Source organism: Panthera tigris, chromosome B4, assembly GCF_018350195.1.
Source record: "Panthera tigris isolate Pti1 chromosome B4, P.tigris_Pti1_mat1.1, whole genome shotgun sequence".
Taxonomy (NCBI): domain Eukaryota; kingdom Metazoa; phylum Chordata; class Mammalia; order Carnivora; family Felidae; genus Panthera; species Panthera tigris.
In genome coordinates, this window is record NC_056666.1 from 8,063,892 (window position 1) to 8,076,889 (window position 12,998).

Below are 12,998 nucleotides of genomic sequence, written 5' to 3' on the forward strand. Positions count from 1 at the left end.
GTGACCCCTTCTCTCTCTGCCCCTCCCCCACTTGTGCTCTGTCTCTATCAACAATAAATAAGTGTAAAAAAAAAATTAGAAAAGAGATTAAAAAATTCCGCCCAACATGCTATCCAAAGTCTATTTTTGACTGATTAAGCAAATTAGAAGAAGAAACCTCTTTGCTTAATAGAAGGAAAACAGACATGACCAATCACTTTGGGCAGTTTATGGAAGATTCAAAAATTGAATAAAAGTCTGCTTTTCTCCTGCTTTTTTTCTCCTAGTTCTCTTTCTACAAAACCAAGGTGCCTTCCTGGAAATAACCACAACACACATGGGGTTAATTATATTAACTCTCACAGTGCTTGGGAAAAGCAAAGTCTAACCATGCATTATTTTTATGTTACAGAATAAGAGTGAGGAGCAAGAAACAGTACCCAGAACGAAATGATTATTCACTGGTAGGGCTGGAATCAACACCAAAACCACTTTGATCAATAACCGCCCAAGATGGAGTCATTGAACAGAGAATTCAGTAGTAATAAAGTCAAAAGTTATCTGTGTTTTCTCAAAACAATCATATGTAACAATTAAAATGGTATGTGTCTAGCTGGGTAGATCATAGGACTCTAGGTATGTTGATTCAACTTTCTGGATTTAGTTCCAACATCTAAACATAAAGACATCGGGCTAAGGAACCTAGGAGTTTCCTTCCATCTCTAATCTAATCTATAGTTAATCTATAATCTAATCTATAATTAAGAAAACTATATTTTTGAGTATCACAATTAAAATTTTAATTTAATATATAATCTTATATATTTATTAATTTATTTAATAATTTATATATTTATATTTATATAAATATAATTTATATTTTGTAATTTATATAATTTAAATATAATAATGTATATATATAATTTATTTAATATATAATCTATATGTTAATATATAATCTAATCTATAATTAAGAAAACTATATTTTTGAGTATCACAATTTTTATTATGAATATAATTACATCATTAATTCCTTGAGCCATGACAGTTAATTAATGCTAAATGTTTTAAAAAATTAACAAAATTAAAGTAAAAAAATTAAAAATAAAAAATATGTTATTTTTCTATCTGTAGGTTGTTTTTGTACCTGTGTTAATAATTAGTGTTCCAAATAACTGCGGGTCCATTTCTGGACTCCCTATTCTGTTCCACTGATTTATTTGCCTATCTTTACACCAACACCACGCTGTCTTATCTGCAGCACTTTCATTGAAATGCAAACCCCTCTTTAAAAGATCCCATTAAAGAATAAGAAGACAAGCTACAGACTGGTAGGAAATATTTGCAAAGGATCTATCTGGTAAAGGGCTTGTATTCATAATATATAAGAATGTCAAGATTCAATAACAAGAAAGCAAATAATTCAATAAAAAATGGAGACAAGATTTGAAAAGACACTTGCCCATGAAAAAAAATGTACAGATGGCAGATAAGGAAGCACATGCACAGATGCTGAATAATGACTTTGGTTTCTGGTTAAGCATTCAGGCAGCTTGCAGGCCTCTCCTCCAGCCTAACAGCAGGTGAAAGGCTGAATCCAGTCACTGGGGATCCCCCTCACTTGTATGAATTTGACAATACAAGTGCTTGACCAGGTTCTCACAGAAGACTGGGGAAAAGCTCTCTCATGCTTCGAGTGGGAAGAGGGGAGGAGTAACGACGTGAAATATGCCAGAGGATCCGCTCTTCGCAAGGTCTGTCCTCAGAAGAAATTATTTTACCCACACCTAGCGTACGTGAGGGAAGGAAAGTAAGGCACTCTAAACCTTTCCAGCCATTCTGTCCCACATAAAGGGAAAAAAAACAACTGAGAAGCACTGTCAAGTTCATAGTCCAGGAGTGTGGGCTCACCAAAGACTACACCTAGTCAATGGACTATATAGTACAGAACACTTCTACTCCCCACACCTCACCTCTACATTATTAAAAACCTAGTTGCTACAGTCTTTTTGTCCAGCATATCACATATATCTTTTGGCAAAGAATTATCACGCATATTAAAAGGCAAAAAAAGCAGTTTGATGAGACTGAACAAACATCACAAATAGGGTCAGATATGCTGCCATATGTATGTGACAATGACCATTTTAAAAGTCTATGATTGAGGGGCACCTGGCTGGCTTAGTTAAGCATCCAACTTCAGCTCAGGTCTTAATCTCACAGTCTGTGACTTTGAGCCCTGCATCAGGCTCTGTGCTGATAGCTCGGAGCCTGGAACCTGCTTCATATTCTGTGTCTCACTCTCTCTCTGCCTCTCCCCTGATCACACTCTCTCAAAAATGAATAAATGTTTAAAAAAAATTTAAAAATAAATGTCTATGATTGAGGGGACCCCGGGTGGCTCAGTCATTTGAGCCTCCAACTCTTGATTTTGGCTCAGGTCATGATCCAGGGTCATGGGATGGAGCCCTGAGTTGGGCTCCATGCTGAGCGTGAAGCCTGTTTAATTCTCCCTCTCCCTCTGTCCCTCTCCCCTGCGTATGCTTTTCCCTAAAACAAAAATAAAATAAAATAAAAAACAAAAATAAAAATAAAACTCTATGATTGATACAGATTGATATGCTAAGAATTTTAATGGGACAAGTAGATGACAGCAAAAAAACCAGATGGATAACATAAAAAGGGATATGGAAATCTAAGAAAAACTCAAAAAGAAATGCTAGAGATAAAAAAAACCAAAACACTGAAATAGAAATGAGGACTGCTTTGATGGGCTCATTGGGACACTGGACACCATGGAGGAAAGCATCCCTGAGCTTGATATATGACAATAGAAACCTCCACAATTGAAAAGCAAAAGACTAAAACAGACAAACAAACAGAATATCCAAGAACTGTGGGAAAGCCACAAGAGGTACAACATATACATAATGAAACCAAAGGAAGAAGAAGGAGACAAAGGAACAAATAATATTGGAAGCAACGATGACTGAAGGAATATCTCCCACACTAATGTCAGACACGAAACCAAAGAACCAGGAAGGTCCAAGAAAATGCCAAGCAGGAAACATGCTAAGAGCAGCTACATCTAGGCATATACTATTCAAACTTCAGAAAATCAAATATAAAGACAAATCTTGAAAAAAAGCCAGAGGGGATGGGAACCTTGCCTATAGAGGAGCCAAGATGAGAAGTACATCTGACTTCTCCTCAGAGCCCAAGCAAGTAAAGACAGAATGAAGCAAAACAGTTCCAGTGTTGAGAGAAAAGACACGCCAACCTAGAATTCTACACCCTGCAAAACTATCCTTCAATAAAGGAGGAGAAACATGTTTTCAAAGGAACAAAAATTGAGGGAAATTGTTGCCAGTAGACCTGCCTTGCAAGAAATGTTAAAAGAAGTTCTTCAGAGAGAAGGAAAATGATAAAAGGCAGAAACTCAGACCTACATAATGAAAGGAAAAGCACTGAAGAAGGAATGTGAAGATAAAATAAAAGCATTATTATCTTGTGTTTAATCAAGCTAACAGATAACAGTTTGATCAAATAATACTAGCAACATATATTAATTATGTATGCTTTCTGTACATATACATGCGTGTATGTGTGCATATATATACATATATATATACATATATATACATGCATGTATATACATATATATATATATGCATGTATATATATATACATAATGTGTTATAAGGGAAGTGAATGACAGCAATGATGCAAGACATGAGTGGGGAAATTAGGAAAACTTTGTTATTGTAAGGCATCTGCATTACCTGTGAAGAGGTATAGCGTCATTTGAGAATGGACTGGGATATATTGCCAAATCTAGGGCAACCAGTAAAAAACGTTTTTAAAAAGCTTATTTGAGATGTTAAAAAATAAGAAAAAAAATGGGATCATGTAAAATGCTAAACTGAAATCCCAAAAGGCAGAAAATGTGTGAAAAACAAAAATAGCAACAAAGAATAAGGCCAACAAATGAGAAATAGCAACCCATAGTGGCGCCTGGGGGGCTCAGTTGGTTAAGCATCCGACTTAGTCTCAGGTCATGATCTCGCAGTTGGTGAGTTCCAGCCCCCCATTGGGCTCTGTACTGACAGCTCAGAGCCTGGAGCCTGATTCGGATTCTGTGTCTCCCTCTCTCTCTGCCCCTCCCATGCTCACGGTCTGTCTGTCTGTCTCTCTCTCTTAAAAATAAATAAAATATTTTTAAAAAAGGAAATAGTAACAAATATAGGTATTAATCCAACTGTATCAATAATTACTTTAAATGCCAATGGTCTCAATACATCACTTCTAAGCCAGACATTGTCACAGTGGACAAAAAATCAAGACCCCAATATATGCTGTGTACAAAAAACTCACTTTGTTATTATTATTATTATTATTATTATTATTATTATTATTATTTTGAAAGAGAGTGCATACGCGGGGAAAGGGCAGAGGGAAAGGGAGAGAGAGAGAATTTTAAGCAGGCCTGCAGTGTCAGTACAGAGCCCAATATGGGGCCTGAACTTACAAACTGTGAGATCATGACCTGAGCCAAAGTCAAATGCTTAATCAACTGAGGCACCCAGGTGACCCTGTTATTATTTTTTTAATTATTTTTTTTAACGTTTAATGTTCTGAGAGAGTCAGAGCATGAGCAGGGGAGGGGCAGAGACAGAGAGGGAGACACAGAATCTGAAACAGGCTCCAGACTCTGAGCTGTCAGCACAGAACCCCAAGCAGGGCTTGAACTTGGGAAAAGGAAATGATGAGATCATGACCTGAGCCAAAGTCCCATGCTTAACTGACTGAGCCACCCAGGCGCCCTGACCCTGTTATTTTTTTAACTTAAATTTTTAATAAATAAATGCTTAAATATTTTTATTTTTTTAATATTTTTTAAATGCCAATAACAAAAGATTATAAAATACTGGCTGTTTTTAAAAAGATTAAGAAGCCACACCACAAACATAATTGTTTACATTTAACATATTTCACGTGAACATTCTCCCCACTGCTAACATGAAAAAAAACCCTCACTTTAAATATAAAGTTACTTACAGATGAAAAGCTAAGGGATGAAGAAAGATATACTAGGTAAAATTAACAAAAAGAAAACAAGAGCATTTGTCTTATTTCAGACAGAACAGACTTCGGAGCGAGGAAAGTTGGCAGCCAGAAAGTGGGGCATCAGGTAATGATAAAGGGGTCATTACTCCAAGAAGACATAAAAATCCTTAATGTGTATACACGTAAGAATAGAAAGCCAAAGTACATGAGGCAAAAACTGAGAGAGGTGCAAGAAGAAATAGATGAGTCCACCATTATAGTTGGACACGTGAGCATCCCTCTATCAGCAGTGGACAGATCCAGCAGGGAGAAAATGAGTAAAGACATAGTTGGACTCAACAGCACCATAATTAACTGGAGACAGTGGGCATCTATAGGCTACTTCAACCAACAACAGCAAATTACACATTATTTTCAAGCTTACACGAAACATTCACCAAGGCAGACCACATTCTGGGCCATCAGACACAACTTAACAACTAAAAGAATAGAAGTCATACAATGTCAGCTCTCAGACCACAGTGGAATTAAACTAGCAATGAAAATAGAATCATGTGTGGTCACTGCACAGCCTAAACTTTACAGGGAGGTAAATGACTCAGAATAGCCAACTCAATATATATAAAAAAACAAGAACAGAGTTGGAAGACTGGCACTTACCTGACTTTAAGACTTATTATGAACCTACAGTAGTCAAGACAGCATGGTATTGGTGAAAGAATGGACAAATAGATAAAGGAAACACAACAGAGGGCCCAGATATAAACTCACATAAACAGAGTCAACTGATCTTTAATAAGGAAACAAAGGCAATGCAAAGGAATGAAGATGATCTTTTCAATAAATGGCACTAGATGGATATCTGCCTTCAGAAAAATGAATCCAGACACAGAGCTTATACTCTTCACGAAAATGAACTCAGAGTGGATCGTAGCCCTAAATGTAAAACACAAAACTATAACACTCCTAGAAGATAGCTTTGGGTATGGGGATGACCTTTTAGATACAACACCAAAGGCACAATCCATGAAAGAAACAAATGGTAAGAGGGTTTCATTACAATTAAAAACTTCTGCTTCACGAAAGATAATGTCAAGGGAACAAGAAGATGAACCACAAACTGGGAGAAAATATTGACATCTGATAAAGGACAAATATAATAAAAAAAAAACTCTTAAAACTCAACAATAAGAAAATGAATAGCCTGAGTTAAAAATGGGCAAAAGATCTGAAAAAACACCACAGAAGATATACAGATGGCCAGTAAGTGTATGAGAAGATGTGCAACGTCACATATTCTCTCATCTTATGTGTATCAAATATAACACACGCCGGCCTTAAATAATTTCTTCCTCTTTTTAGCTTAGCAAGCCAAGTACTTTGTACTCCTCATGGCACTTCTCATTTTATAATGTGTACCCCTGTGACAGGGTAAGTATTTGGGGGGGTACAGTAGCCATGTCATCTTCTGCCTTGGGGTTCACAGAATGTCTAAACAATGACTGAACCCAGGAAGTGCCTGGGCTTGTTGATTTTAGTAAGAATAATATAAAATGCCTGTAATAGTGCCGGGCATACAGCGTGTCATCAGTAAATGTCAAATTCCTTTTTTCTTACTGTGTCTCAAGTATTCAGATAAGGTACCTAAACTGATTGCGGGCAGTAATTCTCAAGCGTCATGTGAACTTTAATAAACTTTTCGAAAACGTCAATGCTGATTTCATTAAAGTTGGAACAATACTTGTAATAGACAACCTACTATTTTGAAACAAATGCACTTTTGTGTTGTCAGTATTTTATGGTTTTTTTTATATTTTATTTCTGGAATACATATTTTAATATAGTTGCTTTTAACTCATATAGAAAATTTGAAAGCTTTGGGGCGCCTGGGTGGCTCAGTCAGTTGAGCGTCCAGCTTCGGCTCAGATCATGATCTCATGGTTTGTGAGTTCTAGCCCCGCATCGGGCTCTGTGCTGACAACTCAGAGCCTGGAGCCTGCTTCAGATTCCAGATTCTGTGCCTCTCTCTCTCTCTCTCTCTCTCTCTCTCTCTCTCTCTCTCTCTCTCTCTCTCCCTCCCTCCCTCCCTCCCTCCCTCCCCCACTCACACTCTCTCTCTCTCCTTCAAAAATAAAGATTAAAAAAAAATTAAAAAAAAAAAGAAAATTTGAAAGCTTTTAAAACCTTAACATCCCCAAGCTGTTTTGTGAAAAATTTCATCACGTTGCTAATGAAGGCTCCTTCCAAAAGAGATACAACTTGGGAAATGTCGGTTTATAAAAGTTTTTAATATGCTAATTTGCATTAAGAAACTCCAAGTGAGATGTAATATTCTGTTGTTTCCAATAATACATGGCGATGATACCATTTATTTTTCAGGTTTGTTTTTTTTTTAACCCTTTTGATATTTCTTATCATTAGGAATGCACTTTGGAAAGTAGTGTTGTCAGGGAATGGATTTTCATCAATACACAGTTGCGACGTATTTTAGCCCAAAAGAGAAATCGGGAGAGTTCATATTGCTGTAATCAGTTTTAACAGAATGTAAGAAACCATGAACAGACTGGAAAATGCTCATTAAATTAAAAAACAACAACAACAGTATATCATTGTCTGGCTGCTTTTGGTGTGAATATCAACCACTTGCAGAAAGAATCCTTCATCCTGAAAGGATGAATCAGATATAGCTTTCTAAGTGAGTAACAGTTAAACACCACACCTTTACTTGTGCAACTGACATTATGATACTTACAAATTTTAAAGGTGTATATTCTCTGAAATGAATATGGGAGACAGAGAAGAAGGACTCTTGAGAAAGTTTTCACTAGCAAAGTGGTCACACTGACACAGAGATCCCAGACTCTGAGGAGTGCACTTGTTCCATTGGGTGCCATTTACTCTGAGTGATGATTTTCTTCCAAACGGACACTGAGCTGAACAGTAAAAATGAGTTTTAGCATGGTAATATGGGCAATAGGATTTCTCTTATTTATCCCTTTAAATAAAATAATCTAAAACAACGAGAAATATTCATCACTTCTGTCCCTCAAATCTAGCTGAGGAATGATTCCATCAGTCAACTTGGTAAAACAACAATAAATGCATATTTCCTTGGAGGTTTTACTGTACAACTTACAAAGTAGGCAACAATTTATTATCTCTTGGAAATTCCCGCCAAGAAGCCCAGAGGAATTCATCCACTTCATCTCTATTCAATATATGTGGCAATTATAGCATTTTTATTGCTAAATAAAATATTTTAATTAAATCCTTTTGCCACAATCTTATGGGGGTTTAAAATCATCTTTTTTTTGACCTTTAACTGATTAAACTGCAGTGCCTTGTTTCATCAGTTCTGACTTTTTCTTTCTTAAACCAGATTTTTAAGACCCAAACATCTGAGTTTTTCACTGTCAATTAGTGTTCTATTTCGAACGTCAGAATTTACTTAGAAAAGATGACGAGTGAGCAGGGATTCAAAGAAGGAAGGAGAGAGAGAGACAGAGAGGCAGATTGTTTCTTCGTATCTTACCAATGTCTTTTAGGAAAGTCATGGTTCATACCAGGAAGCCAACTGGTAAATACTCAAAAGTCAAAAAAAAAAAAAAAAAGGAAGAAGGATAAGGAAGAGGAGGGGGAGGAGAGGAAGAAGAAGAGGAACAACAACAACAACAACACCTCCTGCAAGACAGTGGTAGCTTAAAATCAGTCTTGGTATAAAACTGAGCAAGTGGTACAAATGAGGCCTGTTTTTGTTCATGTGCTTGCTTACTACACCCACTAGATCTACGAACAAATTAACATAACGTTTGGGAAAACAGAAAAACACATTAAAGGTTCTGAAAAGTCCTACAGTTTGGTGCATTTATTAGATCAAATATTTTCCAAATTTTATAGAGGGGCATTTCTTACTGGAATAAAAGTGAATTTTTTAAATGTTTATTTATTTATTTTTTTTTTTGAGAGAGAGAGAGACAGTGTGTGAGCAGGGGAGGGGCAGAGAGAGAGAGGGAGACAAAGAATCCAAAGCAGGCTCCAGGCTCCCAGCTGTCAGCACAGAGCCCGACGTGGGGCTCGAACTCACAAACTGTGAGATCGTGACCTGAGCCAAAGTCAGCCGCTTAACTGACTGAGCCACCCAGGCACCCCTAAAAGTGAATTTTTACAGTGGTTTCAAGAAATCAGGCTCTGGAGCCAGACTGCATGAGCTCAAGGCTTTGCTCCGCCATTTGCTAGTTTCTTCATGGTTCTTCATTCAACTGCTCTGTGACTTAACATTCTTCCCTGGTATTGTTACAATAAAGTATGTAAAGTTAAGAATAAAGTACATAAAGTTATGTGCTTCAAAAGCTTGTTTTTGAGGGTGAGATGGGTTAATGCTACAAATATTAGAATGATGTCTAGAACATAATAAATTCTTAGTATATGTTAAGTTCTACTAATTTAAGGAAATCATGCTCCTCAGAACTTATTTTTGAAAACATTCCTCAAAAGTGTAATATAGTCTATGAGGAGATAAACTAGGGATTCTCCTATTCATTTTAAACTACTCAAACGACTTTCTTATTCATATAATATACTGAAAGCAATTTGATATATAGACTCTATAATTCCTTGGTCAGTTTCTATTACAAGTACCCAATAATTAGGATTTTGTTTCAATGGAATAGGAATTTGAACAACTTTGAAATCATCACTGCTTCCTACTGAACACTCCTTCCTTATACTTTCTTAAAACATTACCACTCTAGGGTGCCTGGGTGACTCAGTCGGTTAAGCATCTGACTCTTGATTTGGGCTCAAGTCATGATGTCACAGCTTCTGGGATCGAGTTCTATGACAGGCTCTGTGCTGACAGCATAGAGCCTGCTTGGGATTCTCCCTCCCCCCCTCTCTCTGCTCCTCCCCTGTGCACATGTGCTCCCATTCTCCCTTTCTCTCTCTCTCTATCTCTCTCAAAAAAAATAAACGTTAAAAGCTATATATATTACCACTCTGTGAGTTATTGCCTTTAGGCCATTGCTAAAATATGATTTTATTAGAGTGAGACACAAAATGGATGCAGCCTGGAGATTTTTATCAGATTTCCTTTATGTTAGTCCATTCAGGCTGCTCTAAGGAAATATCACAGACTGAGTGGCTTATAATAATAGAAATTTATTTCTCACAGTATTGGAGGCTGGAAATCTAAGATCATGGCACCAGTTTCGTTGCATTCTGGCAAGGAGCCTCTTTCCAATTAATAGCTAGTGCCTTCTTGCTGGGCTCTCACTTGGTAGAAAGGCTAGGGATCTTTCTGGAAGCTCTTTTATCAGAGCATTATCTCCATTCATGAAGTATCCACTCTCATGACCTAATTGCTTTCCAAAGGCCCAACTCCTGGTACCATCAACTTTGAAGGTTAGGATCTCAGTGTAATCTTTGTGGGAACACATTTAGACCATAGCATTCTTGAAAAGATTGCTGAGTATATATAACCCAAAATAAGTAAGTTTTTAAACAAAATTTTAATGACTTTTTTCTTTTTCTCCTTTAATATGGTTTTTTGACTTATTATTATTTTTTTAATATAACTTATTCTCAAGTTAGCTAACATATAGTGTATACAGCGTGCTCTTGGCTTCGGGAGTAGATTTCCATGATCTATTACTTATATACAACACCCAGTGCTCATCCCAACAAGTGCCCTCCTCAATGCCCATCACCCATTTTCCCCGGCCCACTGGAGCCTGCCCCAATAAACCCTCAGTTTGTTCTCTGTATTTAAGAGTCTCTTATGGTTTGCCTCCCTCTCTGTTTGTAACTATTTTTTTCCTTCCCTTCCCCCTTGTCTTCTGTTAAATTTCTAAAATTCCACATATGAGTGAAACCATATGATACCTGTCTTTCTTGACTGACTTATTTCATTTAGCATAATACCCTCCAGTTCCATCCATCCATGATATTGCAAATGGCAAGATTTCATTCTTTTTCAAATCCGGGTAGTATTCCATTGTGCTAGTGTGTGTGTGCATATATAAATAAGGAGATACACACACACACACACACACACACACACACACACACCATATATTCTTTATCCATTAATCAATGATGGGCATTTGGACTCTCCATAATTTGGCTATTGTTGATAGCACTGCTATAAACATTGGGGCACATGTGTCCCTACAAATCAGCACTCCTATATCCTTTGGATAGATTACTACAAGTGCTATTGTTGGGTCACAGGGTAATTCTATTTTTAACTTTTTGAGGAACCTCCACACTGTTTTCCAGAGTGGCTGTACCAGTTTGCATTTCCACCAACAGTGCAAGAGGGTTCCCCTTTCTCCACATCCTTACCAACATCTGTTGTTTCCTGAGTTAATTTTAGCCACTCTGACCAGTATGAGGTGATATCTCATTGTGGTTTTGATTTGTATTTCCCTGATGATGAGCAATGTTGAGCATCTTTTCATTTGTCTATTTGTCTTTTAGATGTCTATTTATGTGTTTGGCCTATTTCTTCACTGGATTATTTGTTTTTTGGGTGTTAATTTTGGTAAGTTATTTATAGATTTTGGATACTAACTAACCCTTTATCTGTTATGTCATTTGCAAATATCTTCCTTATTCCGTTAGTTGCCTTTTAGTTTTGTTCATTGTTTTCTTGGCTGTGAAGAAGCTTTTTATCTTGATGAGGTCCCAATAGTTCATTTTTGGTTTTATTTCCCTTGCCTTCGGAAACATGTCAAGTAAGAAGTTGCTACGGCTGAGGTCTAAGTGGTTGTTGCCTGTTTTCTCCTCTAGGATTTTCATGGTTTCCTGTCTCACATTTAGGTCTTTAATCTACTTTGAATTTATTTTTGTGTATGGTGTAAGAAAGTGGTCAAGTTTCATTCTTCTTCATGTTGCTGTCCAGCTCTCCCAGCATCATTTGCTAAAGAGACTGTCTTTTTTCCACTGGATACTCTTTCCTGCTTTGTCGAAGATTAGTTGGCTTGAGAGCATGTTTTAGTCTGTGAGCCATAGAGAAATTAGAAATGAAACATAAAACTGAAGTCATTTAGGTCTTAGGATTCAGAAAGTTGAATGTAGGACTTCCATAGCACCTGGAAATGGGGAACATGATAACTAGAAGGCTGATGGAGCCGAATAGAGATTTCATGTGTCATCCATGACAGGATGAGGAGACAAAGATTATAGTTTAAATCCTGCCAAGTCAGAGGGACTTGGTAAACACCTCTGACTTTTTATTAAAACCCAAGAAGGACTGCACATTGGGGGTAAAAACTATGTCCCAGGATGAAGGGCTGCCCTAGGAATAAAAGTAAAATATATATAGACTAACCTCTACAAAGCCTGAAATCAGGACTTCACAAGATCAAGGTGACCTGCCAATAATTCAATTGCCTGCCAGAGAAAAACTCAGCACGCCTCAGAGAAATATAACAGAATTTACAACATGTCATTCATATAGTCCAATATACAACCCAACATTAATAGCCATGAAGAAAACAGAAAATACGGCACACGGTGTAGAGAAAAATCAGGAGACTAACAAACAATTATTATGTAGAAGTTAGTGGGCAAGAACTTTTAAATAACTATGATAAATCTGTTAACAAGTCCAAAGTAAGAGACATTGTTATAGTGGATGATGTGGAGAACTTTAGAAGAGATCCAGAAAACTTAAAATGGAAATAAAATTGAAATCCTAGAATTATAAAAGAGTATATGTCAACTCAAAAGTTCATTGGATAGATTGACAGCAGATTTAACACAACAAAAGAAAGAAATTAAGCTACCTATTTCTAAATGATTTATCGGTCAGTGAAGACAACATGAAAGAAATTAGAAAATATTTTGAACTTAATGATCATGAAAATAAAACCTATCAAAAGTGATAGGAAGCAGCTAAATTGGTCATTGGAGCACAATCTTTGGTTTAAAAGCTCCTGTTGGAAAAGAAG